This window comes from Neophocaena asiaeorientalis, unplaced genomic scaffold, assembly GCF_003031525.2.
Source record: "Neophocaena asiaeorientalis asiaeorientalis breed wild unplaced genomic scaffold, Neophocaena_asiaeorientalis_V1.1 scaffold527, whole genome shotgun sequence".
Classification (NCBI taxonomy): Eukaryota; Metazoa; Chordata; class Mammalia; order Artiodactyla; family Phocoenidae; genus Neophocaena; species Neophocaena asiaeorientalis.
The window spans coordinates 560,377-587,528 of record NW_020173712.1 but is presented as its reverse complement, the minus strand read 5'-3'; the positions used below and the strand labels follow the sequence as shown (position 1 = coordinate 587,528).

The 27,152-nt window shown below is 45.0% G+C and overlaps 1 long non-coding RNA gene across 1 annotated transcript in view; it reads right to left on the bottom strand.

Moving 5' to 3' along the window:
• Positions 1 to 477: 477 nt before the first annotated feature.
• LOC112403236 (uncharacterized) overlaps positions 478 to 27,152 on the bottom strand; it is a 42,990-nt gene continuing 16,315 nt past the window's right edge. The window contains exons 2-3 of the long non-coding RNA XR_003003874.1: positions 10,332 to 10,384; positions 478 to 590 (exon numbers count right to left, since the gene is read on the bottom strand). This is a non-coding gene — a long non-coding RNA (uncharacterized LOC112403236). The remainder of the gene's footprint in view (positions 591 to 10,331; positions 10,385 to 27,152) is intronic.

Genomic DNA, 27,152 nt, shown 5'->3' with positions numbered 1-27,152 from the left:
GGTGAGCCCTGCAGGAACTCAGCATGGTGACAAATGGCTTCCGGGCTGCCAGGTTGCCCACTGCCAAGCCCTCAGCCATGGCCGCCATCCCCAACTGTGCACCCTGAGGGGACTCAGGATGTGCAAGAACAGGACACTGGTCCCAGAGAGCTGAGGTGCATAGCAAAGGAATGATTTCAGTGAGCCCAGACTCTTGCATCTTCCCATACGTAGAAAAGTGCTGAATTCATTAACTTGCGCTCTCTGGTTTTCTTTAATTAACGGTAATCTTCTAATGTTCCAACAACCTGGTCTTTGTTGCAAAAACCCTTATATATCCTACCTCCTTCCTTACCTCTTGGGAGCAGTCCCTCAGAGCTATCTGAGAGGCTGTGTCCTGGGCTTGAGGTCCTCAGAAAGTCCGCTAAATAAAACATAATTCTCAACTTTTAGGTTGTGCATCTGTTTTCAGTCGACAGTCCCTTCTCCTCCCGGGGCCTCAATTTTCTCATTTATAAGATGAAGTGGGAAAAAAAAAAAAACGATGAAGGGATCACCTTACATCTCTAAGGTCCTTTAACACTTGTGTTCAATTTTGTTAGTTATAGAATCTGCAAACAAGAAAAATGTTAAAAATAAATCAGAGTGATGCAACAGAGGATAGGAATAAAGATATGGCCCGACCATCAGGCAGTGATGCAGTGGTTGAGAACTGGGGCTTGAGACTCAGCTGGACTTGGCCTCAGGGCCAAGATCTGTCACTTAATATATGATCTCATGTTTTTAAGCCCAAGATGAGTTTTCCTTGTCTATGAAATTGAGATAATAATAGCGATCTTATGAAGGAGTGTGGAGAATTAAATAATATACTCATGTTGCCTGGTAAAGTACCAGGCATATAGTAGGTGCTTCATAAACTGCACTTTCAACAAAACCAAAAAGATGAATCCGCAAGTGAGAGTCTTCCTTTAAGACTTCAGGAATCTCCATATCGTGGTTTTGGTTTCCAAATCTTTGTTCCAATAGAACTATCCTTTTTCTGACTGCCAACTTTGAGTTCAAGGAAGGCACCAGGACCATCATACTTCCTGAAGCTTGATGACTACATGTTTTATAAAGGGTACTGCCGGGCTTCACCCTGGACTCAGGGAGACATGCAGAGGCCCTCTATTCTGGCAAGGGTCCACCTTTCTTCCTTTTGTGGGCCTTGTCTAGGTGGATAGCCAAATAAAAGGTTCTGCCCACTCACATTCAAAAATCTATTCATTAATGGGATGCAATTCACATTACGTGCCACTAATTACCCTAGGAAAGCAGTAAAAATTAATAAGGAACTACAGTTTAATTGTTTGATAATGACAGGGAGTTCCAAAGTGTCCTCCTGAGTAACAAAATTAACATTTAAACTAGCTCAGTCGAAGAACCTTCCCTTAAATGTAACTCTTCACTATTAGTGTGGCTTATTTATTTCTTTATTATGTCTTTGGGCAGCTCTGAAATATCAGAAATGTGTACTGAACCTTGAGAAGCTTCCCAATGTTCCAGGATAGTGAGTAGCCTGTCTGCAGAGTTTCAGGTGAACTGTGGATGGTCCCCACCATACACACACACACATACACACACACACACACACACACACACACACAGTAAAATCAGACTGTCCTATGTTTATTTAACCAGGGGTAGAGAAGCTTCTCAGAAACTAGTGCCTCTTCCTAAAGGGAGATGGGGGATGTGGGGAGCTGTCAAAACATTGCCCAGGGTAGGGTCCTAGAGAATCTCAGAAATGAAATGTTTGCTATGATGTCATTCTTTTTTTCTTTCGGCCGCGTGGCTGCAGGACCAGGGATCAAACCAGAGCCCTCAGCAGTGAGAGCGTAGAGTCTTAACCACTGGAGCACCAGCGAATTCCCGGACGTCATTATTTTACACTGGAGCATATACCGCTATTCCAGGGTACTCTCTGGACTTTTGTTGAAGGGAATGGGGTAGCTTTCAAATATGCCCATAAAAAGTGGAGTCTAATTTCCTTCCCCTTGAACATGAGGAGGATTTAGTGATTCTCTTCTAACGAATAAAATGTAGCAGAAGTGACGCTGTGTGACTTGAGAATTAGGCTCTAAAACGGATTCAGCTTCCACCTGGCTCTCCCTTGAGATGCTTGCCCTTGGAATCCAGCCACCATGTTGTGAGGAAGCCCAAGCACATGAAGAAGCCACACGTGGGTGTCTCGGCCCACAGACCCAGCGAGGTCCCCAGGCCAGCAACACCATCACCCGCCAGACTCATAACTGAAGGAGACTTTAGATGATTCCAGCACCCAGCCTTCAACCCTCCTGCTCCCACACCTGAGGCCCCAGACCTGGAGCATCAGACACAGGTCATGCCCCCTGTATTCTGAATTCCTGACCCACGGAAACCATGAGACATAGTCAATGATATGCATTATTTTAAGCCACGACATTTGGAGATAAGCTGTTACACGGCAATAGATGACTCACAGAGAAAATTTTACAGACATGGGCCCCTTGGTTCTTGAACCAAAACCTTAAGGCCAGCAGGGACTGACTCACACAGGGCAGAGGGGAATGACGAGGGAGGGCTCAGCTGTGGCTGACCACAGCCCCAGCCCCCAGCCTTCCAACATGCTCATCACCTGCTAAATGACACACCCCAACAGAAGCTCTGTAGTCCTGAGCAACTTTAAGGTTGAAGGGTTTTCTTGTAATTCACAGAGATAGGACTAGGCAATACAGAAAGATCTCATCTATATTCTAAGCACAACAGGCAACCACCAAAGTGTTTAAAGCAGGAGAATGACAGGGTCAAATTTCACCTGTTAATGCATCTCGGTCCCCTAACCCCATTATTTCCCATTTGTGTGTACACCTCTGTACAACCCAGATCACATTATATTATAGGTAGTTGTTTAGGTATCTTTCTCCTCCACTGTGCTGATGGTCTCTTGAGAGCAGAGACCATGGCGTAACCATATTTGTAATTCCATTAGGCTCCCTACTGTTCTTGGGATCAAGTGCAAACTCCTTCTGCAGCCTGCAAGGCCTTGCACCTTCTGTCCCTCGCCCACCTCCCCAGGATCATCTTAGTCACTTCCTTTGCTCTCCAGTCATTCATCATGGTCCAGCCACTCTGGCAGACGTGTCACTTCCTCAGAGGCCTTCCAAGATGCCCTAGCTAGGATAGGGCCCCTGCTAAATATTCTCAGAGAAACCAATGCTTCTCCATCAGACTACCTACCAGGATTTATATCACCACTCATACACATTATTGCTTTAAGACTTGTCCCCCTGCTAAACTGTCAGTTTCGTGAAAGCAGAGAACGCGTCTGCCTTGTTCACCATCATATCTCCAGGACCTGGCACTTTGACGCTTATAGTTGGCATTCCACAAAGAGTTGCTGAATGACAGAATGAAGGAGTAAGAATGCATCAATGGGCAAATGAATGGGTGACTTCATGTATGATCCCAGCGGCCACCCAGGCCAATTCAATAGCTGATGTTGGACACCTCTCTCTGATCACCCTCCAGGCCCTTCTATGACATCACCTCTTTGCTGGCCTCACTGACTCTCCACTGGAAGAAGCCAATGTTAGTGAAGGCTTTACGGAATAAATGGAAAGTAGAAATGGGTAGAGAAGTCCAGGAAGGCATTTCTGGCAATCTCTGAGTAGTTATTACCTTAATCCTTCTGCCAAGCAAGAGGAGGAAAACTGGCAAACACCCATGCTCAGTCAACAAGTCCACGTAAATGCCAACATGTATAGGACCTCGGCTGCGTTCATAAGCTTTCCAAGTCCAAAGTCTTTTATAGGAACTAATGGGGTCAAATACAGTCCATCAGGTCACTGCTTCTCAAACTATCTCTGGTAAAGGGCCAGGTTTTAATTTTGTCTTCAATCTGCCACAGATAGATACTTTATAAAATAACGGGAATTATATACGTGGATGAGGCTGCAATGTCAAATTGCTATAAAAGTTTTTAAATGCTTACTTACCATTTCTGTACTCATTTCTTCATGGGTAACAAATATTTCTAGACCTACATCCATCTGCAAATCACACTTTGAGTAGCACTGACCCAGGTCAGCACTTGTACTCCCACTGCCTCATTCCTCAACCATGGCAGAAATTGCTAATCAGTCACCACACATTTCCCCATGAAGCCCATGCTTGGTTTTAAAATCTTCCTTATCCCAGTGTTCAAGACAGCCACTACCCTTCATACCTGTTAGAATGTCTATTATCAAAAAGACCAGAAATAACAAGTGTTGGCGAGGGTATGGGGAAAAGGGAACCCTCATGCCCTGTTGTGGGAATGTGAACTGGTACAGCCAGTATGGAAAACAGTACAGAGTTTCCTTTAAAAACCAAAACACGGGCTTCCCTGGTGGTGCAGTGGTTGAGAATCTGCCTGCCAATGCAGGGGACACGGGTTCGAGCCCTGGTCTGGGAAGATCCCACATGCCGCGGAGCAACTGGGCCCGTGAGCCACAACTACTGAGCCTGCGCGTCTGGAGCCTGTGCTCCGCAACAAAAGAGGCCATGACAGTGAGAGGCCCGCACACCGCGATGAAGAGTGGCCCCCACTCGCCACAACTAGAGAAAGCCCTCGCACAGAAACGAAGACCCAACACAGCCAAAAATAAATAAATAACATTTAAAAAAAGAAAAGAAACTTGTTAAAAAAAAAATCTAAACTAAAACACAACTACCATATGATCCAGCAATTCCACTTCTGGTTATTTACCTGAAGAAAACAAAAACACTAACTCCAAAAGATACATGCACCTCATGTTCAATGCAGCATTGTTTACAATAGCCAAGATATTGGAAACTACCCAAGTGTCCATCAATGGATGAATGGATAAAGAAACTATGGTTTATGTATCTACAATGGAATATTATTCAGCCATAAAATAGAATGAAACCTTGCCATATGTAACAACATAAATGGACCTCAAGGGCATTGGGCTAAATGAAGTAAGTCAGACTGAGAAAGACAAATTAGAGTATGATCTCCCTTATAGGTAGAGTCTTTTTTAAAAAAGAAAAAAGCTTATACATACAGAGAACAAATTGGTGGTTGCCAGAGGTGGGGGGGAGAAATGGGTGAAGGGAGTTAAAAGGTATTTAAAAGAAAGTAACCCTGTAACCTTTACCTGTCATCTTCCAATTCTTCCTTCCCCTACAACCCCAGTTCTAAGCAATCACTAATCTGCTTTCTGTCTTCTGTCTTCCCTGTTCTGGACATTTTATACATTTGGAAAAAGGAAAAAAGTCACAACCATGTACATAATCAGGGATACCACAGGAAATTAAACTTGTTTACCATCCCTACTTTACATGGTCTACAGGCTCACCATTTGTCATATTCACACCCAGGATAAGGAAATGTCTATATTTTTGTATCCAGCCTAATGAAAAGTTCATGAAGTATGACCATCTATCTCATCAACGGAGTCCCTCCTGATCATTCAGTCCATTAACAACCTTTTTGCAGCTTGAGAAGCCCTTAATTCACACATAACTATAAGAAGACATCGCAATCTATACCACAAACACAAACTTCTGCTATGTTTTCACATGTGAACTATGTGGATTGCATTTGGGAACATGAAATCACTAGCCCTTCATTGCCTTGACTCTTTCTTCCCTCAAATTCTCCATCCCTACGGGGCTCATTCACAGTGGATTATTTTCACTTCTCATTACCCTCTTTAGCACAACATGAGGTTTTCACTCCTCCCACGTTCAATCTTTTCCCCAAGCAAGATTAAAACCCCTTGACCCTTCTTGGGTCACCATCAGGCTGTAAGCCAACCTCCAGTCATGGTCACTGAGAGGCCAGAGAAGCAGCAGCCACGAGGCAGAGAGAATTGATCTGTTGTCTTCAGGCTTCAGATCTGAAACTCACTTGTGGAGAAAGGCAAGTTTCACTTTGAACCTTTTCTCTCAACCTCACCTCTAAAGTTCTCTTTGAAATGTTTTTGCAACTTCCCCTTGGTCCCTGTAAACCACAGAATCACAGACTGTTAGCCCTAGAATATGCCTTAAAGGGCATCTGGCTCATCCAAAGTCCTCTTCTGAGTAGTGGGGGGAACAGTGAGGTCAGTGTGGGGAGTCAGCAGACGTGAGCCCTGCTCACTAACCAGTGATGACCTTAGAAGAGGTGATCCACGTCTCTGAGACTGTTTCCAAGGAAGGCAGATAAGATCCCTAAAATGCGGTGATTGTGACCCACTCACGGGGCCAGTTGAAAATAAAATGAAATGATGAGAACAAAAGGGCTTTGAGGGGCTTCCCTGGTGGCGCAGTGGTTGAGAGTCCGCCTGCCGATGCAGGGGACACGGGTTCGTGCCCCGGTCCGGGAAGATCCCACATGCCGCGGAGCGGCTGGGCCCATGAGCCATGGCCGCTGAGCCTGCACGTCCGGAGCCTGTGTTCCACAACGGGAGAGGCTGCAACAGTGAGAGGCCCGCGTACTGGAAAAAAAAAAAAGTGCTTTGAAATGAAAGCACCATGTGAATGTTGGGATTTTAACAGTCCTCAGCATGCAGTAAACTAGAGGCCAATATCAGAGTAGAAACAGTGGGAGGAGAAAGAGAAGGTGATCCAAGGTGCCTTTTGACTAAGACCTTTTTTGACAACTTGGGAGCTGAAATTAAATTAAGGAAAGGAATTGGGGTGTTTTGGACCATTTGTAGTTTGAGCAAGAAAGGAAAGTATTTAGTAACGATCTAGGATGGTGGTCATGACAGAAAAAAGTGGACAAATTCAAAAATATTTATGAGGTAAAATTATCAGGCTAAGTGTCCATCAGCAGACGAACGGATAAAGAAAATGTGAGGGATATATACATACAGTGGAATATTATTCAGCCATTAAAAAGAAGGAAATTCTGCCATTTGTGACAACATGGATAGACCTTGAGGGTATTATGCTAAATGAAATAAGTCAGGCAGAGAAAGACAAAAGCTGTATGGTCTCATGTATATGTAGAATCTTTAAAAAAATGAAACCAAACTCATAGAAAAAGAGAACAGATGTGTGTTTACTAGAACCAGGGTTGGGGGGGCAGGGTGCAGAGGAATTAGATGAAGGTGGTCAAAAGTACAAACTTCCAGTTATGAGATAAATAAGTTCTGGGGATGTCATGTACGACATGGTGACTACAGCTAACACTTCCGTAGGACATATTTGAAAAATGCTAAGGGAGCAAATCCTACAAATTCTCATCACAAGGAGAATAAACGTTTTTGTAACTATATGAGATGGATGTTAACTAAACTTATGGTATTTATATGTACGTCAAGTCATTACACTGTACCCCTTATATAGCAAGTCGTTATGCTATATGTCAATGGTATCTCAATAAAACTGGGGAAAAAACCATCAGGGCTAGGTGATGGATTGGATACAGGAAGAGAGAAGGAGGGGGTATGTTCAGGGTGACATTTCTGGCTTATTTAACTGGAGTTAAGAAACACCAGAAGAGATCCAAGTGGGCGGGGCACAGAAGGGAGATCACAGACTTGCTTTTGCACATGTTGAGTTTGACTTGCCCTTGGGGCACCCAAGCAGATATGCTAAATAGGCCATTGGAGCTGAGGGGTTCTGTGTAGCTCAAGATATAAAAGATTGAATATATCCATGTAGGTGGGAATTAAAATAATTGGCTAGGATGAGATCACCTAGGGAGAGAATGCAGGGTGGGAAAAGAAAGGGACCTAGGACAAGTCTATGGACAAGGGACCATAATATTTAATGACAGAGGAGGATGAAACTTAAGAGAAATTAAGGCAAGATCAAAGAGACAGAAGGAAAAGCAGAAGAGTGTTTTTAAGCAAGGGAAGAGCATAATTCAAGAAGAAAGAAATGGCCAGTAGCACCAAGCACTGATAAGGGTCATTTAAGATGAAGACAGGTAAATAGCCATCAGATTAGCAGTGGAGGTCAGTGGTGTCCTTTCATGATAGCATCCCATTCTGGGTCCTCTCCAAACACAGATTCTTTCCTGTGCCCTTGTCCCCATTACAATGCAAGGTTCAAAATGGACCCCAACTCTCTAGAAAAACCAACCATTCACGAGATCCTGAACACTAGGAATGTTTTCAACATGACAGTTTGAGGCTTCAGCTAAGCCTGTAACTTTCTGCAACCACCGCTCCACCCTACATACTAAGAAATCCTACCTCCTGAGATTGGTTTCCTCTAGATCACAGATGGCAAGTGTGAGGCACACCTATTCCCTCCCACCAAACCTGGGTCCACGTCAGACACCATTAATTGATCGGAAGTCCCCCCTGAAAAATGTGTGCCTCTGGGGGTCACTCTCCCTACATGCCATGTTCTAGGATGGCGGTACAGCTCTGAACCCTTGATCCCTTCCCGGGTCATCGTCCCGCATTCCCCATCCTCCCCTGAGGGAGGTAAGACGACTTCCACAGCACATCACGTGTCTCTGTCCCTAGCTGCACTCAGCCCTCAGCCAGACTGTTGCATCTGTTCCCAATATTGAGGGGATTCACAGTTATTTGCTTTGGAAATCAGAGCCTGGGGATTGTCAGCTTTATCTGGAAAGCAGGGCCTGCTCCACGGAGAAGGGAACGACTCGGCACACAGCAGAGTGTGTTTGTTTGGCTTGTCCTGTGGGACACCAACACCCACCGGGTCCTGTGCAGCACGGACGAGGCGCGTGCCTCCCCGCCAGCCTGATTTGGGAGGATAATAAGCTAAACAAAGGAGCAGATGATCATGGAGGCTTATTTGCAGTCTGTACGGTTTATATTTAGCCATCTCGTGACGGGTTGCTAGCTCTGTGTGGCAGTCGCCCTTGGGAAATTCAATCTGGGGGATGCAGAGGTGGGACAGATCTGGGAGAGAGGAAGGAGGGGTTTAAAATGCCACTTTCGGGCACAGGAAGGACGGGCAGGCCAAATTTGTCCAACAAGCAAGCAGCCAGGGACAGGATTTTGGACACTTATTGTAGAAACATGGAAGAGAATATAAAAATGTGTAAGAGGGGACACTCTTAACAATCTGTAAACTGCCAGGCATTGGAGGGTGAAGTCCCCTCTTCCTCCCTTCCTGGCCACCTTCAGTAATCCTGAGAGGGGTGGTGATTCAGAAAACCTGAATTCTAGCCCCGGTCAGCCACCAGCTGGAAGCCGCATCCCTGCTCTGGGAGATGAAGGGGCTAGAGAGGATGATCCCTAAGATGCGGTGATTCCCCGCCTCCACCCGGTGTCAAGATGAAGAGAGGCGACCTAGGGGATGTGCAATGTGTGGGTTGGGTGGGGAGTTGCCGGTTAAAACCGTGGGGCAGGGGGATGCCCTGGTGGTGCAGCGGTTAGGACTCCACACTTCCACTGCAGCGGGCACAGGTTCATCCCTGGTCGGGGAACTAGGATCCTGTAAGCTGCAAGGCCTGGCCAAAAAAAGCCCAAAACAGTCATAACTGGAACATTCTGCGATCATTACAAATTGTGGTACTGATGTCACCCAACCAGAAAATAAACTTCCACTAATGTCAACATTAAAATAATCTTTAGAGAAACACGAATCATGGTGCTGATCTATATTAATTGAGAGCGAAGGTATCTATAACATCCTGCTCAGTGGGAAAGGCAGCAGCCACGCAAGGCAACCGCTTGCTGTCGATCTGGCACTGGTGGGCGGGGAGAGAGAGCCATCACCCAAAGCGGGAAGGAGAATCCGAGCGGAGCCTCCCCGAGCCCCTGCTGACCCCTCCCACTCTACATTTTGGGTCTAAGTCGTGAATCCCAGAAACTGGTGCTGCCAGAGAAAGGAGGTTTTCCTATAGGGTTTTTGTTGTTGGTTTTTGATTTGTTTGGGGTTTTTGTCTCCGTTATGGTCCACCATCTTCCCCCAGCCCAAAGCAGCAGTGGGCGGTGAGGACAGCACAGGTCCTCAGGGGCCAGTCCCAGGGGGCCCGTCTTAGAACAAGACTGTGGCTTTAGGCCGAAGCTCCACTTCTTGGTGGGGCCTCCCAGGGATAGTCTTGTCTGGGCATAAATCTTCTCATTCTAGAGTGACAAGGCAGAAAAGGGCCTTAAAGATCATCTCTCCGTCCCAGAGCAGTCCTGTTTCCACGCTGTTCTCAAGCCGGCAGCCACGTGAGCTAGTTCAATAAGGCTCTGGATTCCAGGATAACGGAGGGTTTAATTTGAGTTTCAGGGAGATACTTGCTTCTCACAGATACTCACCCTGTCTCCCACATCAGAGCCAAATAGCTCATCCCTATCAAAGGCAAAGAGGATTTGGTCATGGTGTGATTTGAAAGAACCGACAGTATCTCTCTCACCACTTACTTGCCAGAACCCCGCCCATAGCTCTTCATTCCTTCGTGGTAAAGCGTATTCATCTGTAAAATGAAAGGAGGTGTGAGTCAGGAAAACAGAACTCCCTCAGTGGAAAGAACCCCCCAAATTAGAAATTACACAAGGAGTCATCTAAGGGTGCAGTTCTCCACTCTTAACTGTCTTCACCACTCGGATTCTTTGAATCAGAAGAGACTTTTCACATCGTATCATCCTTTTATAAAGGAGCAATTTAGGCCCAGAGAGGTTATGTTCTTAAGCAAGGTCACACAGCACACTGCGAACCAGGACTGGGGCCCCCTGGCCCCTCTGCACATTTTGAAGGGCGCTTTCAAGCTTAAATTCTAATCCAAGACTCCATTCCTTTGTTTTATAGACAAAAAGAACCACCCCCACCAGAGGCTCCTTTTTAAAATTTCTCTGCTGGCACTAGTATCTGTAGCAATCAACAGTGTGCAGGAGGGAATCATCATTGTAAGCACACTTGGTGTACCGGAATCGAGACACGTAAAGCTTGGGCTTCGGAGCTTGACGGGGCCTACGCCAGCGCAAACCCTGTCGGACTGTCTGCGTGTTACCTGCGGGCTTCATTTGCTTTTTTCCCGGAACTTAGTCCTTTGCTTTGGCGCTCCTGCCCCCTAGTGGCAGCAAGCTTCACTGCCGCCACATTCTTCTACAGACAAATGAAAGGGAAATCGGGGCGGGGTGGTGGGGGGAGAGGAGGCACTTTTGAGGATGGATAGAAGCAATCCGCACCCTTCTCTAAAAGAGCAGGCTTGGTTACGATGGCGGAATTTTTTAACCTCACACACAAAAGCGTGACTAACTAGACGTTAGCCCGCAGCGTATCTGAACCTGTGGAGCCGTGAGGCCAGAGCACCAAGGATCCTAGATTGAAAATAGTTTATATAACTGACTCAAGGACTCCTGGGCTCTGAGAATCTGATGGCAGGAATAAAAGGACCTAAAATAGCAAGCAAAAGAGAGGAACACTGACATATGGTACCCAACAAACACTGGCATGAATGAATTCAAAGCCCTGCCCCCCTAACTGCCCAGGCTCTGTCCAGTATTCAAAATACTGGTCCCCACGCTGCTTAGCTAATACCTGTTCCTTCTGTCCATCTCTGCTCAGCACTTCCCCTGCCTCAGCGGATGAGATGGGTCCTCTTCATATGCTCTCATGGCACTGGGTACTTTTCCTTCATAAGACTTTTCACAGCCCCTAAGTCTATGTTTCTCTGGTTATTTTCATGCCCACCCTGAAGTGTAGGTTCCCTGAGGACAGGTACAGAGGCTACCTTGTTGACTACTGAATCTGTGTCTCTACTGATTAGCACATAGGAGGCCCTCAATTAATGCTTTTCCGTGGAATTAATGAAATCACAAGTGTTGGTTTACTGACTGAATTATATCTGTTTACAGAGTTAAAAAGCAGATCTCAGTGGAGAAAGCAGGTGAGCTACGTCTTGGGGTTTCACAGCTATGCAGCACCGGTCATGTGATTAGTGCTTTTCTTGACATGTCTTGGGATCCCTCCTAACCTATAAAGGGCACAAAAATCTTCTGAGGATGGAGACCTTCCTTGAATATGACCGCACATGCTCACCGTCACCCTTGGGGCAGGTAGCTGGGCAGGTATCTTTACCGTAATTACACTTGTTTACATTCTGCCCCCACCAGCTTAGCTTTCGTTCCTGCCATGGTGGGGAAATCAGCCTGAGAACTGAAGGACAGCAGATTGAGAGGCTACACGGACATCAGGACACCTGACCTTCGCGGCTGTCTCTCTGTAACCTTGGGTGGTGCCTCCCTGCCCCGGCTGTCTGTTGTCTCATTTCTAAACTCTTGGGGTATGTAACATCAAAGCCACTGTTTTCCAGGTGTCAGAAAACCCAACCTAAACTGCCTTAAGGGGAGTAAAAGGGGGATACGTATTACTCATGAAACTGAAAAGCCATGGATTGAGGACTTAGTCTAGGATGTCAAGCAACTTCCTCTGAGCCTGGTCTCTCTCCTCCATCCTTCAGCTCTGCTTCCCGCTCTGTTGGTCCCCTTGCAGGAAGGTTCCTTGTATACGGGGGTCTCCAGCAGCTCCAGGCTTTCATCCCCACAGCAGAAAAATAGAGGGGCTTTCTCTTAGCCGTAGCACACAAAAGGCCCTGGACCGCCCTCACAGGTGCCTTTGGGCCACGAGCTCGCCTATGAGCCAGCAGCTGTGGTCAAGGGAAGCTCTGGGCTCCACCTGCATCACGTGGACTGACACGGCCAGAGACCAGGCACCCCGGGGGTGATCAAGGAAGTACTCTCGGAATGTGGGAGAACAGTTGCTAGACGTGCAGCAACAGAAATGGCACTGCAGAGTTAAGTGATTTGTAAGGACCCTTCCAGCTTTCAATACCCGGATGTGACTCTGATTGCATGTCAGGGAAATGGCAGGGAGAATAAAGCCATGGAAATGCTCTAGCGTTAGCCCAACTCCAAACCCTTTCAAAAAGCCAAAATGCCAAATAAGACCCCTCACCCAGAGACTTCCCTGGTGGTCCAGTGGTAAAGAATCCGCCTTCCTATGCAGGGGACACCCGTTCGATCCCTGGTCAGGGAACTAAGATCCCATATGCCGTGGGGCAACCAAGCCCACACACCACAACTACTGAGCTCGTGTGACTCAACTAGAGAGCCCGCGTGCCACAAACTACAGAGCCCATGCGCTCTGGAACCCACGCCACAACTAGAGAAGAGAAAACCCATATGCCACAACTAGAGAGAAGCCTGTGCACCGCAACGAAAGATCCCGCACGCCGCGATGAAGACCTGACACAGTCCCCAACCCCAAAAAAAAAAAAAAAAAAAAAAAAAGACCCCTCACCCATTCTGAAGGGAGCCCTTAGAAAGCAAGCAGTGATGGTGACCCTGCTGCAGCCAAGGGGCAGAAAATGAATAGCATTTTGATAACGACACGAAAATGGAACATTTCTATTTCCCAAAAAGATAGACACTGTCAGTGAGATTCATAAAATAAATAAATTAATTAAAAATCTTATTAAACTTTCCGTTTCACTGCTTCTTTGTATCTCTGGTTGAGGTGGCGCAGGATGAAGGTTGCCATGGTGATGGCTGAATTTTTTTTTTTTTTTTTTTTTTTTTTTAAATAACAGGGCTCAGGAGCTCTGGCTGCTGGCCATACCGCCTCAGGCAGGAAAGGGTGGGGGGAAGGAGAGAAGCAAAGCGAGAAAAGGAAGAAAGCCGTTGGGCTCATCCCAGGACTCAGTAACTTCTCCAACTTGTTCTCCTTGTACCGAGGATAAGGCCCCAAAACTGCAGACTCTGGCTCCTTCAGAGAATAAGAGGATGTGGAGCCCAAATGCATGATGAGGACAGGACCTTAGAAGTCACTTTGCCCATCCCCTACCTGATTCTCTCTTGGGACAGATGGATTTCTCCTACATTTACACTCCTTCCGGTGAACAATGGGCCCACCCAGCCCATCCAAGTTTTAGATGAGCCGCTGGAAACTTGACCCTAAGAGAAATGTTCAAAGACATCCTGAGATTAAGAACCCATAGGACTTTTAAGTGAAAGAGGAATTTGAGGTTAGGAGCCCAGTACCAGTCAAAACAAACAGTCCTGGCCACAAATTCTAGTTCTGCTCTTCTCTCTAGAACCATCTAAGAATGAGATGGGAGATTCCAGAAGTGGTGGACTGTATCCCCGTGAGTGGATATACTCAAGCCTGCACAGGCCAGCAAGGAGCTGACTGATAAGCATGTTTTTAAATAGTTCCAGTCATCAGAGAGGCAGGACCCTGCTGAGGGAGGCTCAGAGAAGCAACACACCGAGGCCTTCACGCAGAACCTTTTAAACTCCAGCCCAGGGAAGGGGGGAGCCAGGAACTAAGCCTGGAGAGAACCAGAAACCAGGAAGCACAGAAATCTGCTCTGACACCAGAATGCCTGCCAGGGGATTTGACAGGGGATGGTCTCGGCCCAGCTGACCCCGGAAAGGACTGGCATTCTCAGCTGGCCCCATCCCTTGTCTCCTGGCCAAAATGGCAGGCAACTAAGGCCATGCTGTGTTTGTCAGAGCATGGCTTCTAGAAGTTAAATAATAATAGTAATAATAATAATAAATACTAAGATTGTTCCTCTAAGCTGGGAAAGTGGCAGGATTACTAAAGCTGAGTGAGTCTGACATTTCCCCCAGGAGCTGGCTGAGCAAAGACCCCAGGAGGAAGGGGAAGAGCCAAGGAGTGCGGGCCCCTGGGCCTGTGACCTGCACCCCCACCCCTGTGCTGTGCCTCAGGTGTGATGATCCAGCAGCTTGGGGTCTAGGGGTCCCCATCAGCTTTCCCCAGGCAGATTGGGAGGAGCAGGGGGAATGAAAGCACCTTAAGAAAGAGATGAAAGCCAGACTCAGAGCAAGGGAGAAGTGGGCCAGCGTTCACACCCCCAGGCCACCCGCCTGTGTCTTCTGGAACAGGGTGGAGAACTCAAAGGCCCCCAGCCCTGAGGGAGGCTGAAGGAGGCCACCCAGCACTGGCCCTGGCCTATCTCTGGTGCTGCCCAGACCTACTGGCCTCTCTTTCCAAGGGCAAGGTTAGATCCCAAACCCCACTCTGCCCTCATAAACCCTCCTCACAACACACACGCACGCACACGCACACACACACTCGCACGTGCACATACACACACGCACACGCCTGGAGCCGGAGACCAAAACAGCAACAGGCCTTAGAAATAGTACCCAGGGATCCATACACCCCAGGCTTGTCCAAGCATGAACCAGCTCCTGGAGGATGCACAGAGTCCATCAACAGAAAGGGACAAGGAGACCAGCCCGTTAGCGGCACGGTAAGACTTACTTTGTACCACATGCCTTTTTTGTAGAATGTTTCTCACATGCATATATGGCCTTTTCAAAAAACTGATTCTGCTCTTCTTTCTAGAACACACATACAGAATCTGTCCTTTGTCCTGGCCACCTGAAGTCAGGAAAACCAAGTCCTAGCTCTCGTCTGCCACTAATACTGAAGCAGTGTGATGTCAGCCTGGTCTTAACCGTCCCGTGCCTCGGCTCCTGGGGCTGTAAAACGGGGGTGACCAAACCTACCCTACCCTCCTCATAGGCACTTTAGGAGTCTGATGAGAGACAACAATTACAGCAATGATAATAGTTAAACATATTGAGTGCTCATCGGGGACTGGGCACACGGCTACTATCTCAACACTAAAACAATCCTATGAGACAGCAACTCATATAAGCCTCAATTTAAGAGACAAGAAAAATAAGGCAGAGAGAAGTATGCTTAAGTCACGCAATGACATGTCTGGCCTTCTGACTCCAGAGCCAAAACTTGTGCCCACTAAGCGCAATACGACACTTTGATGTTAATATTCGTTATTCTACTGCCTGTCCCAAGAGGATTGGGTGAGCGAGTGATCAGACTGCCTCCACCTGTTTGCCCCAATATCAGAGTCTCTGCCTTTGCTTACGATCGTTGAATGAAGGGCTAGAATCTAGAGAGAGGGATAGTAAGCAAATCCCGTAGTGGGATCCTGGTCCTAGATGTTAGGATCTGTTTCCTGACAGAGACCAGGATTGTGGATCTGCCTTTAATGGAAAGAAGCCCCACCTGAAACTCCTATACACACAACTGGCTTGTTACTGCCCCACGCCACCACTGTCACCATGGCACCCAGGGACCCAGGATGCCAGTCCTCAATCACGGTTCCTGATTTAGAGTCTTCCTAACTCACACTTCCTCCTTCAGTCTTCTCTTCTCCCTCCTGTGGACTTCACAGCCCTCTACAATATCTACCACCTGGCGGTCACGCAGCCCCTTGAACACCACCACCAGTGAGGGACAGGCAGCTCACTACCCAACAGACCCAAACCGTTCTCAAACCACACTAACTGCTTGCAAAGTCCCCCTTCTATTGCACTGAAATCTGTCTCCGCATTTTGTCTAAGCTCTAGTTTTCGTGCTGCCCTCGGGGGTCTCATATCACACCTGCCCTGACAGTCTTTCAAATAACCAGAGATGGTACTAATGTCCTGCCTTGGTCTCCTCTAGGCCGGTGGTTCTCAAACCTGAGCATGCATCAGATGTGAAGATCTTGCTAAACCACAGAGTACTGGGCCCCACCCCCAGAGTTTCGGATTCAGTAGGTCTGGGGTGGGCCCAGCAATTTACATCTCTAAGACACTGCTGCTGCTTAGGGATCACACTTTAAGAACCACTGCTCTGGCTGAACACCCCCACAGCTTTGAAAACTCCTGTGTGAGATTCCCAGGCTTCTTTACCATGCTAGTCTCTCTCTTTGGCACCTTCTCTGGTTTGCCACTATGGCGCCAGGAGCTAGACAAAGAACCTTAAGTAGATGTTTTGGGTTACAAGGAACAAAGATTCCCTCGGTCACCTCAAGTAAGAGGGGGTATTTATAGTGGACTTAAGAAAAACAGGAACCTCACATTTCTGGCCAGCCTGACGGACCCCAGGCTGATGACGCCTCTTGGGAAGAGTAGAGATGGCAATGTAGTTGGATCTCCGGCCAGAGGACAAGAGATCTTGCCGGTCCCTCAGCAGCAGGGTGACATTTATCCTCAGCGCTCTGCCGCTTCTTCCACCATTTTTGCTGCCGCCAGCCAATCCCTTATCCCCTCTCCCCTTATAGATTATCTCTACCTCAGAGCTTCTGCTTCCTCGTTCTTGCTTCCCTTTTCTTATGTTCATTATGTCCACTCTGAGCCCGCCAGCAACTGCCTGATTTACTCTTTTCTTCCCAGTTCAAATTCCCAAAAGAATCAAAGTGAGGGAACTTGTTCTAGTTTGGATAAAGCTCTTTAAGCATCCTACAGGTTGGCGGAACTTGGGTCCATATCCAATCGCTTGTGGCTGGTAAAAAGTTGAACCACGTGATTTAAGCATGAAATGTATCCTTAGAAGAAGACCATAGGAGAAGCCTGCAGTCCATCGGCTACCGACAGGTTTCATCTTGCATGCCAACTCCGTGGAAAAGATATTGGCTGCCTTAAAGACAGTGTTGAGAAGGATTCAGAGGCAACATCGAAACACAATGGAATATGATTAGTTAGTGTTATCTGTCATGGCATACAAACATGAAGCCTCAGCCTGCATGCCCGTTACTCGCCATCCTAGTGTTATAGCATGTGGTCTGACGAGGGCAAACTAAGTGGAGGCGTCACTTTCCTCATTCTGAATTTCCTATTTCTCTTTATAAGGCCTAAGATTCCAGTTGCTTGATTAGACAGCTGTATCACACTAGGGCTTCACATTGAACCTCAGCCACAGAAAACCCTAAGCCTTTTTCATACCTGTTATTAAATCACATTTCTCCCCTTCTGTATTGTGCAAAAAAAGAAAGAAAAGGAAACAAACAGTTAAATTTTACATATTCCCCTAATTAAGTTCACCTTGTTTAATTTAGCCTACCACTCCAGCCTACCGAAACCTTCTTACTATGGTGTCTTTTCTTGACCTATTTGACAAATTGCTTATACTGTATGTGCAGGTCTCTGTCCATGAAATGAAGGTTAAATGTTTAACTCCTTTACAAGATTGACACAACCATGAATTTAGATTGTTTGTTCCCGTGGACCTACTTTGTACCATTTGCTCAATAATTTCAAGAAATTATTTTTGGCTAACAAGTCCTAGGGCATCTTTGTCCATTGTGTGCTCGGTGAGGATAACCAAAGACAGTTACACGAGTTCATGGAGTCGGCTCCTTTCATAGAATAATTGCTGTCATTCATTGAATATCCTTCTAGGCTGTGAGTGATTTAACACATTATTTCTAACCCTTACAGCTTTAAGAGGTAGGTTTTATTATCCCTTTTAGCAGGGTGAGGCAACGGAGACATAAAGGGTTTAATCACTTTCCAAGATGGCATAGCTAGTATACATCGTAGGGCTGAATCCCAGCCCCAACCTGCCTGACCCCAAATCCTGTGTCCCTTCACTGTGCCACACATCTTCTCCCTGTGCCACACACCTTCTCCCTGTGCATGCCCCTCTGAACGACAGCGACGCCTGCCAGAAATGGCTGAAGGCAGAGATTGGGGGCAGAGATGAATATAGTTACCCATGGATCACATTTTTTTTAAAGCACCACCCACATCAGGTCTTTAAAAGTATGATCTAGCCATACTTAGGAATATTACACAATTGCTAAAAAGAAAGATGTAGATCTACATTATTCGTATAAAAGACATCTAAGATGTCCTGTTAGGTATGTCTATTCAAGATCCTATTTTTTTAACATTATATTAACATATGTAGGTAGGAGGTGGAGAATTATAGGAGACTTGCAGTTTTTTTTTTCCTTCCTGTTTTATTGGCATACAGCACTGTATAAGTTTAAGATACACAACATAATGATCTGACTTACATACATCATGAAATGATTTCCACAATAAATTTAGTGAACATCCATCATCTCATATAGACATAAAACAAAAGAAAAAGAAAAAAGTATTTTTTCCTTGTGAAGAGAACTCAGGATTTACTCTGGTTTCGATTCTTAACATTTCTGTTTTGACTGAATTTTTACATCCATGTATTACTTTTGGAATTCAAAAAAAGTAGGAAAACAAAACGTTAAAATCATCAGTTACCCTTCCCTTAAACTCCTGAATTTCATGCATCTCTTCGATGCATAAAGATCTGAGCCGCCTGTGTCTGTAGTGTCAACAATCAGAAACACAGTGTCTCAAATAATAAGACCTGAGGTAGGCTAGGACTCAGGTCGGTGAATTCAGTGGTTACCTGAATTATGACATCGTAGAGCATCTTTGTACTCTGCCACCCTCAGCATGAGACCTGGCTCCATTCACATCATTACCTGGCTGCCACAGTTCTAGGCATCACAAGCTGCTATGATACTGTCCGGTAAAGAAGAGGCAACTATTTCTTCCTATGTGACTCTTTTTAGCAACAAGAAGAACCTATTCTAGAGATATCCACAGCAGACTTCTCACATCCTATTAGGACTGCATTCCGTGACCCTGCTAATCCAATCATTGGTAAAAGGGACAAGGTTATCCAGCCTGTAATGGACAAATGATTTTCTCCTTGGGACTGGAGAGGCCAGCCCTTTCAAGGCACATGACTTGCCTACTTGCTGAACAATATTGGGGTTCTATTAACAAGGAAAAAGAGGGGGAAAGGCTCATAGGTACCCAGCCAGTGGTGTCACAACTGTTCCGTAAATTAATTATGACACCATGCTCCTCATATGAGTGTTCTCACCCAGCCACATTCTATGTCCCTCCCTGCAGCTATGTATTCTCAGAAGTACATTGTTTCTGAGCCACATATACTAGGTTTAACAGCTATTTGCATTGTTACCATATTAGCTAAAGTGCTCCTGATTTTGTTGCTGTTACTATGCTGACAGGGATACTCATACAGGAAATGTAACTGTAAAGATGATTGAAACATACTGATTAAAATCCACTAAAGATCCAAAGCCATGGTCCAGTTCATTTCAGAAACTGAGAATTCTGAAAGCAAGCAGGTAAATGATTTTTCGTGGTGGTAATACATGGCTCAGTTTAGCAAGATATACAGTGTTTGACAAGAAGTATTAAGCTGAATAGACTTTAGAGGAGAAACTTAAAAACAGACAGATCAGTCTTGGATGTTTAAAGATACAGGCTTCCACAATGCTAGGGTTCAATGAACTCTGTCACCCTTCCGAAAACTTGGAAGAAGTTACCTCCCTACATTGTTCAGAATTTTGTCCATTTGGAAAGTCATCACAATAAAAGTTTCAAGCCCTGTGTTACAAACTTGAGGAATCTCTGACATGAAATCAATGATGTTTCTAGTAGACAGGTGGTTGGTTAAACATGGCTGACGGGGAGAGAGAGAGAAAGAGAAAGAAATTTCCCAGCCCCATCAAAGCTCTTCCTTTCATCTCCCAAGGCAATAGAAATAAAAACAAAACTAAACAAATGGGACCTAATCAAAGTTACAAGCTTTTGCACAGCAAAGGAGACCATAAACAAAACGAAAAGACAACCTACAGAATGGAAGAAAATATTTGCAAATGATGCAACCGACAAGGGCTTAATTTCCATAATATACAAACAGCCCATACAACTCAATAACAACAACAACAAAAACAACCCAATCAAAAACTTGGCAGAAGACCTAAATAGACATTTCTCCAAAGAAGACATACAGATGGCCAAGAGACACATGAAAAGATGCTCATCATCACTAATTATTAGAGAAATGCAAATCAAAACATGAATGAGGTATCACCTCACACCAGCCGGAATGGCCATCATTAAAAAGTCTACAAATAATAAATGCTAGAGAGGCTGTGGAGAAAAGGGAACCCTCTTACACTGTTGGTGGGAATGTAAGTTGGTACAGCCACTATGGAGAACAGTATGGAGGTTCCTCAGAAAACTAAAAATAGAATTACCATATGACCCAGCAAATCCTACTCTTGGGCATATATTCAGACAAAACAAAGATACACATACCCCTATATTCATAGCAGCACTATTCACAACAGCCAAGACACGGAAACAGCCTAAATGTCCATCAACAGAATGAATGGAAAAAGAAGATGTGGTATATATATATATATATAAAATGGAATACTACTCGGCCATAAAAAGCAACAAAATAATGCCATTTGCAGCAACATGGGTGCCACTAGACATTATCACACTAAGCGAAATAAGTCAGAAAGAGAAAGACAAATACCATATCATATCACTCATATGTAGAATCTAAAATATGACACAAATGGCGACTTCCCTGGCAGTCCAGTGTTTAAGACTCTGCACTTCCATTGCCGGGGGCACGGGTTCAATCCCTGGTTGGGGAACTAAGATCCCGCGTGCCGTGCGGCATGGCCAGGGAAAAAAAAAGTAAAATATACTACTCGGCCATAAAAAGCAACAAAATAATGCCATTTGCAGCAACATGGGTGCCACTAGACATTATCACACTAAGCGAAATAAGTCAGAAAGAGAAAGACAAATACCATATCATATCACTCATATGTAGAATCTAAAATATGACACAAATGGCGACTTCCCTGGCAGTCCAGTGTTTAAGACTCTGCACTTCCATTGCCGGGGGCACGGGTTCAATCCCTGGTTGGGGAACTAAGATCCCGCGTGCCGCGCGGCATGGCCAGGGAAAAAAAAAAGTAAAATGTGATACAAATGAACATATCCACAAAACAGAAAGAGAATCACGGACATGGAGAACAGCCTAGTGGTTGCCAAGTGGGAGGGGTTTAGGGGAGGGATGGAGAGGGAGCTTGGGATTAGCGGATGTAAGCTTTTATATACAGAATGGACACACAACAAGGTCCTACTGTATAGCACAGAGAACTATATTCAATATCCTATGATAAACCACAATGGAAAAAATATTTTAAAAAAGGACTTATATATATGTATAACTGAATCACTTTGCTGTACAGCAGAAATTAACACAACATTGTAAACTAACTATACTTCAATTTAAAAATATATTGATGAAAAAAAAACAAAGCTGGACCCCGTATTCACAATTATCTTAATTTCTTCCCCTACCCATCATCAGTCCCTGCCCCCTAAAATGCCCTTGGCTTTCACCTGCCCCTGCCTTTGTTTGCCCCTCCTGAGCCACTCTCCACTGCTCTCCACCCTGCTCTGTACCCCCAGAACCTGGAGGGATGCATCAATGGGCTTCTTGTCCTCCAACTTCCAATTGAGTTTGGTACTGGCAAGAGATCAATGGGAAGGAGTAGAGAGAACTTGGTAAGGTTGGGGTATTTATTCTCCAAGTTCCCTCCCCGTGGGGTGCCAAGGGGCCGGCTGCATCCAAAGTTCTCAAGTGTGCAGCCCTCTCTATGGTCCTATCCCCCCGATTCCAGCACCCCACCCTGTCACCTGCCCCTAGAGGTCTAGGAGTGGCAGTAGAGTCCCACTGTTACTAATCTGGGGTCCTGCACTACGCCTTGTGGTTTCCCTACACTCTGCCCACGCCTTTGTAAATAGTTTATGAAACTCTGCTTGAGCTATCCTAATTGGAGGGTGCCGTCTGTCTCCTGCTGATACCCCTCTCTAACTTGATCTTATATGGGCTGAATGTTTTTGCTTGCTGATACTTCTGTGTTCCTGCCTCCTGAATCACTGCTCTGCACAGTGACAGCAATCTCAGCCTCGGAAGTTGCGTAGAACTGGGTTCATATCCCACTCTGCCTTCTATAGCTAGAAGACCCCGGGCCAGTCACTTTACCTCTCTGAGCATCCGTTTCTTCATCTGCAACCTGGCAATAATAGTGGTATCCACTCATAGAGATCCCGTGCGGATCAAACAACACAGTAGGTAGCGATGGGGAGTGTGACGAACTCATGCCTCAACTGAAAGGAAGCGGCAGCTCCCCAGATGTGAGTGATGGCTGTCATAAGGAAAGGCCAGCTCACAGTTATCAGTTCTTCTGATACTTTAAGGAGCCAAAAATCCAAATTTCTCTATGAAGTCTCTCCTTTACTAAAATATCAGTGCCATGAGGACAATAATGACTATTTTATTCATTACTGTATCCCCAGTGACTAGAATAGTGCCAGGCACACGGAAGTGATCAAAAAACCTTTGTTGAATAATTATTCCAATTTTTAAACATTAGCAACTAGTAAAGACAAAACAAAACCAGGGCCATGCAAGTAATACACGACAATGGGAGTGAACATCCCCTTAAATTTTGCTTAAATATCTTAGGCACCTCACTCACCTCACTCCAGTCCCAGCCCTAAAACAAAACACTCCTCTTAATTGCTACTTTAGACTTCTGCTCTAGAAATAACCACAATTGAAAGCTTCCAGTAAATGACGGATCTTTTTTGAGCCCCTTCCTAATTAGATAAAGCCATATTTTCAAGAAGTGGGGTACAGCCATCATTTTCAGAATTGCCACTGTGCAGCCCCTAGTTCAGCTCACCTGCAACCAGGCCCTTAATGAACATGCTCAGGGCTGAGAGAAAAGTGATGCAGCAACTTGTTTTAGCCCAAAAAGCTTGTGGATCCTCCTCTCCCTATGCCACAGACCGAGGCTACGAACCGAGTGAGCTGCAGATTTATTACCTAGTTTATAAATGCCAAGGAGACGGCGCTCCAGCAAAAGAATGGCTTGGTGGACACACTGCAGTTAAATAATGTATGAAAATCACTTCTATTTTAATGGCACTTTGCGGGGACATTAATATTGATAAAAAATGTTAGCATGCGCTAGATGGTGTTATATTCAGTGAAAGATGAGTTTTGGCAGGCTCCAGGCCACTTCTAGTCTAGCCATTTCTAGAGGTGTGAGAAACAGCAATTCCCAGCTAATGGGTATTAGCACCTGTATGAAATAGGCTGGTTGGGTCAAATAAGACCAACACTTGACCTTGGCAAGTATCTTGTGGTGGCCACTGTCGGTTAACTGACCCAACAGTCCTAACCAAATCGCTCTCATCTAGTCAACTTCTCCTCTAGAGGTAAGGTTTTTCCCCAGCCTCTTCTGCAGTTGGCAGTGATCATATAAAATACAATAATTCATGAGGGGAATTCTGCTGAGTGAAAAAGGAAGTTCTGAGAAGAAAATGTTCTTTCCTGATAAGAGGGGCAGAAGTGATCAGTCAGAACCACCTGTTTCACTCTCTTCCTGCCCTGAACTGGGATGTGATGTCTAGCTCAGTCGCAGCCATTTTAAAACCAAGAGGCATGGGAGAAGAGGACTGCAGTGACAGCAGTCTTAATGTGTCTGAGCCTCCAAACCAATATCAATAGCTGCCCAAATGCAGAATGAATAAAGGCCTATTTGTATAAGGCTCTGTAAGGTGAATGTTTTGCTCAGGACAAGTGAGTGCATTCCGATACTTATCTCAACCTCTCTGTGCCTCTGTGGTGTCATCTGTATGATGAGAATAACAGAAATGGTAACTTTAATGAAAATCTGTTCAACGTCTTAAGATAGAACTTGGTACATAGTAAATCCTTAACACTAGCATCATTACACATTAATGAATAAGAAGCTACTAGGCTTTTATTTTTTTTTAACACTCCTAAGGTCATCACGAATAATGCCTGAATCAATGTAAGCAAAAGGCTAAAAGGAAATAAAGACAGATATGTGTGGGTGGGGGAGCAGCAGATTTGGATTCAGGAGATCCAAGTTTTAAATGTCCAACAACAGGGGAAGATCACGCAAACAAATGCACACCCACTCCATGAACTACATATGCAGCCATTTAAAATGCATGAAAAAGATCATATAAGGACATGAGGGTATGCTTATGACAAAAACAGGAAAACAAATTACAAACACAAACAAATTACACTTAAATGATGGTCCCAATTGTGTTTTTAAAAAGTGAAAATGAAAAGGTATAAGCCAAAATAGTCATCTATAATCTTATGGGTAGTTTTTCTGCTTTATGATTTTCTGAATTTTCCAAATTCCCAGTTAAAAAAATACTTTACTGTACAATAAAAATTTTTGATAGTTTAAATTTTTTTCTCTTTTACACTTTTCTGCATTTTCAGAATTCTTTTGCAGTAAACTCATATTACTCATATAATAAAAATATGTTAGTTCTTTTAAACAAGAAAACACACTTGTTGCCCAGAGGCAGGTGGAATCTGACCAGTCTTAGCCGTATGGCAAGACCCAGGGCAAAAATATATTATGGTTTCTTAAAAGCTAGCAACAATGTAATTTTAATATATTTTAAAGTATAACTGTGCCCCAGAGGGCGGAATTGATCATGTATAAGGGCTCACTCCTGCTTACTAAAGACATAGGCAGGGGAATTAGGGTGGACCTCAATGTATACTACTCTGTTTTCAGTCACATTAGAGAAACTGAGGCAGGGGATTTTTTTTCTTTCTTACCTTCCTTCTAAGTTTATGTGTATTCCTATGAATTTTTTTAGAATAAAAATTATCTTTTTATTTGAGATTTTGGATTTGTGTCCCGCTTCAGCAGTTTCTAGCTACATGACACAGGAGATAGACAAGATGTGTAACCTTTGAAAACTTTATTTCCCATCTCTAAAATTATGGTTATAATATCTACTTCACTGGGGAAAGCTACGGTCAGCAAATAAAATAATGTGTGTTAAAGTGCTTTATAAATGTAAAGCCCAGTACAAACTTTAGTGAAAAGAACATAGGCTCTGATTAGGCAGCCTTGATTAACATCCTGGCTGTGAAACTTAATAGTGTGTGAAATTTAGGCGAGGTACATAACCTTCCTGAACTTCAGTTTTCTCATCTAGAAAATGGAGATGATATCTTTCTTCATATAAGACACCTGGAGCACTGCAAACACCTACTATAGGGAAGTTGTAATTGTAGTGTTGCCTTTCCCAGGAAAAATTGAAATTAGCTCTTCTACTTGGAAGGGCCGCCCCAGGAGGTAGGAGCAGGACTTCCTTCAAAAACAGTTCCTCAAAGCACTTTAATGCCAAGAAGAACAAAGAGTAATGGGGCAAGATGCCTGGCTCCCCACCCCTACCCCCCAGAGCATTTTGCAAGCCTCTGTGCCAACCAGACATCCAAGCTCTGAAATATTATCAGAGAAGAGGGCAAGAGAATCTAGATGTGAAAAAGCATGAAAAAGGAACTGTGAAGGTTAATTTTATGTGTCAATTTGACTGGGTCACAAGGTGCCCAGATACTTGATCTAACACTGCTCTGGGTGTGTCTGTGAGGGTGTTTTCAGATGAGATTAACATTGGGATTGACGGACTGAGTAAAGCAGATTGCCCTCCCCAGTGTGGGTGGGCCTCATCCAATCAGATGATTGGCCTGCATAGACAAAAAGGCTGACCTCCTGGGAGTAAGACGGAACTCCTCCTGTCTGATTGCTGATCTGGGACATTTTTTCCCTCTGCTTTTGAACTCAAACTGAAACATCAGCTCTTTCTAGTCCTTGAGCCTGCGGGCCTTTGGACTGGAACTACACCTTGGTTTTCCTAGTTCTCAGGCCTTCAGACTCAGACTGGAAGGACACGATTGGCTCTCCTGGGTCTCCAGCTTGCTGACTCACCCTGCAGATCATGAGATTTGCCAAGTGGTACTCCGTAATCACATGAGCCAATTCCCTATAATAAATCTCTATGTGTATATAATCCTACTGTTCTGTTTCTCTGCAGAACCCTAATACAGGAATCTTCACCTTAACTAACACAGGGGTTTGACAGCTGGGAGGACTTAAGAAACCACTGTGCCCCTAAATCACTGAGTCTCAGCAGCCTTGTCATGTGGATAGACAGTGACTATGGAGTGTGTGTCCAGCTACGCACCGTGTCCCATCAATGTGAGCTGATAAATCATGACCTTCCCCTGTAATCTGAGGATGGCAAGTCAATACTTCCATTATTATTATTATTACTCCCAAGGCACCTCTCCAAGAGCATCTGACCTGTTGTCTCTGAAGCACAGAGCCGAAAGGATGATGAATCTGCCTCTGAGATCCCACCAATCACAGCAGGAAGGGAGGGGATGAGAAGGAAAGAAGAAATGTAAGCGAGGATACAGGGGGGAAAAAGAGAGTCTGAGAAAGCCTAAAACCGTTGTTTAAAGTGTTGCCCTAGAACTTCCTTGATAGAATCCCTTAGGGGTGATGGTTGAAATGGCAGACCTCAGGAGATGCTGAGTCTGTAGGTCAGGGGCATGACTTAGGAATCTGCCTTAATTAACAACCTCTTCAGGTGATTTTATGCACCTGAAGTTTGCACTTTAAAAACGTAGATCTACTGTTCACTGCAGGGAATGATCATTGGTAAGGA